The sequence below is a fragment of the Otolemur garnettii genome, unplaced genomic scaffold (genome assembly GCF_000181295.1).
Source record: "Otolemur garnettii isolate 467f Iridium unplaced genomic scaffold, OtoGar3 scaffold00045, whole genome shotgun sequence".
NCBI lineage: Eukaryota > Metazoa > Chordata > Mammalia > Primates > Galagidae > Otolemur > Otolemur garnettii.
Window position 1 is genome coordinate 14,189,599 of NW_003852440.1, and position 4,277 is coordinate 14,193,875.

The 4,277-nt window shown below is 36.2% G+C and overlaps 1 pseudogene; it reads left to right on the forward strand.

The window, feature by feature from the left end:
* The first annotated feature begins 2,183 nt into the window (after positions 1-2,183).
* LOC111725668 lies at positions 2,184-2,291 on the forward strand (annotated as a pseudogene).
* Positions 2,292-4,277: the final 1,986 nt, after the last annotated feature.

Sequence of the window (4,277 nt, forward strand, 5' to 3'; positions counted from 1 at the left end):
CCAGGTTCTAGTCTGGGTATTTTCTATTGACTTATTTTCAAGTTCTGCAAATCATTCATTATTTTTATCTACTATGCTATTCATGCCATCTCTTGTGCTCCTAATTTCAGTTACTAAATTTTTGTGCTCTAGAATTCACACTGAGTTTCTTTTTATATATTTAATATATCTAATGAAAATGTCCATCTTTAATCTATAATCCCACATATTTTAATGTATTTGTCTTGTGTCATATTTGCATCACAACTGGGTTTGATCCTCTTAGAGAGAATCATTCTTTTGATCTTGTTTGTAGACTTTTAGTGAAATAGCATACATTGTGTGTAAAAAAAACACAGTGGCTCTGAGTGGTGGCATTTTCTTCCACAGAGCACGATCTGTATCCCCTAGGCAAGCAGCTGGAGGTAGGAAAAATCACCTTGATCCTATCATGGACTGCCCCGCCAATGGTGTATTATTCAACTGTAAGAAAAAATGAGCACAATTTCTATGTCAGGAAATGGAAAAAGTTCCAGGATGTATTTTTTAAATGAAAAAACCCAGTTGCACAGCTATGAAAAATTGAATATTTTTTGTGTTGTAATAGAAATGAAAGTACAAATATACCTAACGGTTTATATTTGCAAAAATACTTCTATTTGAATAAAGAAGAAAATATAATGGGAATCAGAGTGGGGTACAGGGTTAAGGGATGGGAGTGAGACTTTCCTGAGTGTATCATTTGTATAATTTTGAATGGGGTATTTTAGCTAATCAAAAAATCGATTTAAATCAAAATAAGGAATAACCAATTGTTTTTAAAAAACTGAAACAATATGTCTGCATATTTCAAATTGGTAATGTAATCATAACAGAAAATAATTATTTGAAGACATTTTGTAATATCATGATCTCGATGTACATTTTTACAACTTGCTGAGATATACTCGATATGTAAGAAGAAGTGCAAATAAATCCGAAACCTCTCTCAGTGATTTTGTTAATAGTGGCATTAATATTATAATTTTTTAAACATGCATACTGTGATCAAGAGTAAGTGAAAATGCTAACTGAGAAGAACACATATTTTTTGGAGTAGAAAAAAGAAGAAATCAAAGAAGTTCCATTGGAAATATGAACCTGTATGCATTATTTTTCTCATATGTATATATTTCCTAGCTCCAAGCATAGCACACTGTGATCCCAGTATCCATAAGTAACCTGAGCATTCTGGTTTTGGTTTTTATATAGTATTCCCCACTTACAGGAATCAGGCAGGGAAATTATAAGATGTGCTTTGGATATTCTGGAAATATTGAGGAAATGCTTAAAGGCATAAATAAGGCCAAGAGTGGGCTACCTATCTTCTCAAATAATACAAAATACAATTTATAGCATGGGCAATACAATTTTCTTGGCAAAAATTTGAATCTAATATAATCTTCAGATTTAATTTCAAGTTTATAGAAAATATAGAGCCACAAGAAAAAAATAAATAACAATCCAGGTAATTTATACACAACAGTGAAAATAAAACAAATACAGTAAAATATTAATAATTGTTGAACCTGGGTGGTAAGTAAATGGACATTTGTCTTATTATTACTTCAGCTTTTCTGCAGTTTTAAAAAGCTTTATAGTAACTATGAAAAAAATAAATTTTTTCCTGTTAGTTTGGGCTGACTGTAATACATGGGAGAGGTTGCTGGCCGCTGCCCATGTGTTGTAAAATTGAAAGGGACACAGTGGCACCTCAGAGGAATCCGTGCCAGCTGCAGAGACCAGGAGCCCCACAGAGACTGCCTTCCACGTGTTTCAGTCAGGGTCACATTTTCACTTCCCAGAGAGAAATCATCCTGGCCTCTATTTTCATACTGCCATGTTTCAGGGATACTTGTCACCTGTAGGGCAAAAGCTGCAAATGAAACAGGAATATGAAACCTATTCTGGCCCCCAGGTTATCCCTCTCCTCCGTGTGGCCACATGCCCCTGCACATACGCAAAGCTTCGGGGTGCAGGCTCCACTACAAATAAGACTTTTCCTAACACAATCAATGTGACCCAATTGTGTATACCCTTATATTTCTGAAATTTAAAACAAACTATGCTACACTTATGTAATACTATTTAACTATTAAAAAGAATATTCTTATATACTGACAAGGATTGACTATAATAAAAAGTTACAAAACAACATTAAGTCCATCGCTTCTTGACCTTTTGGCTAAGATCAAATGTATCTGTTCTTATCAGTTTAATGTCTGATATGTCCTCTATCCAAGGACAATATATTTAAAAAAACAACAACATTAAGTCTAGTATGAATTCAATTTTTAAAATTACCACTGTATAATACATACTAGTGTGTAGCATTGCCTCATTTAGCATGAGAAATTAGCCCTACCACAACAGAATACACCTTGTTAATTTAGGATTTTACACAACAGATATTAAAAATAGACAAATAAAATTAAATATGAAATGCTAAATATATATATATATATATATCCTAATCTTCATAAAACATGGTGCTGGTATCAGTCTATCCTAAAAAAGGCACTGACTCCTACCAGACAACCATACAGTAGTAGAAAAAATAAGGAGATGAGAGATAGATGATGATGATAGCTAGCTGATGGATGGATAGATGGTATAGATGATATATATAGATGATTGATAGATAAGATGGACAGATGATTGATGAACACAAAAGATAGATATGATAGAGAGGTAGATGATGGATGATAGATATGGTTGATAGAGATAAAAATAAATATATATGATAGATATTTATTTGATGATAAAAATGATAGATGATTGACTGATAGAGATGAAAGATGGGTTTGACAGATACAGACAGGCAGGCAGAATAATGAACAGATGGACCGGTGGCTTGGTCGCAAAGCAGACCACAATAGAGGGCTTAGTATAGGATTACAAGCCATAGAAGGAGAGGTTAGGGAAGGTTTTGAGGGCTTCTTGTGCCTCCTTACATTTAATATATAAAAGAACCACGCTGTAGAAAGGGTATGAACGTGAAGAAGACCATTACGATGAGGAGTCTTTGTTCTGAAATATTTAGAGCCATCTGGCACGTTAGAGATATTCACAGACCAAATCTCTCAGGCCACAGCCTTCTTCCAAATGTAGAATAATGAAAACACTGTAGGAAAAAAGTTAACAGAAAATCAAAGGTCATTCTCTAATTTGAAAATAGCAGTGCAATTATCAGAGACAGCAAGACCAAGGAGTCCTCTTGTCCAGCTTTGTGGGGCTTTATTTTCCAATGACAGAACCACAGCTTAAAATATCCAAAAAGAACAGTTCCTAATTTCCATAATAGGACTCACAGGCTGTATTTAAACTAGAAATTTTGGATGCTCCAGTAAAGGTTTCTGTGAGACTTTCATTGTGAGGTTGGCCTAGTTCTGTGTCTGCCCTACCCTCACCCCTCCCTTGAGCCGCCAGACTCTGGGAACAAGCCAGGCAATGTTGGGAAGATTTAAGGAAAATGGGGCATCCTCAGAAAGCATGGTTGAAGGAGCAGCACCTGTGGCTCAGAGAGTAGGGTGCCGGCCCCGTATACTGGAGGGGGCAGGTTCAAACCCTGCACTGGCCAAAAACAACAACAACAACAAAAAGAATCTAGAAAGCTTGGTCAGGAGGCAACTTTGCTGCGGGGTTCACGCTTCATAAATGAAGCTCAAGCAGATAACAAGAAACTGGAGGGATTTCATCTGAGATCGGAGAGGCTGCTGCGAATGCACATATGTCCAGCAGAGAGAAGGGCAAAGACACGCAAAGGACAAGTTGGGCAGAAAAGTAGAACGAGGCCTCTACTCTAATAAGTCATGTCCACGGAGCAATCTTTTCTTAGTTACCAATAAACAAAAGAAGAAAATTGCCATTAATAAAATAGTAAGAACAAAATACAGTAATAAAATTACCAGGTTATTTAATGACTATTCTATTCCAACTACTATTCCTTAATTCTTCAAGGAAATATGGCTAAATTCATATTCCAAATGCAAAACACTGAGGTGCAGAGAGTCTAGGCAAAGTTCCCAAAGGTAGGGCCCAGGCAGAAAAGGAAGGGCAGGGAGTCAATCTCAGATCTACCCCCAGAGACACTGGCCTTTCATGTTCCTGTGGATAGATGTGTGCAAATCTATGGATGTGAGATTCGTGTGTGCATATACACACTTCAGTTAGCGTATTAGGTCGAACTCTATGTAAACAATTCACTGAGTGATGCTGAAATCACAATAGAGCAGTCATGAGGAGCACAGGACACAGAG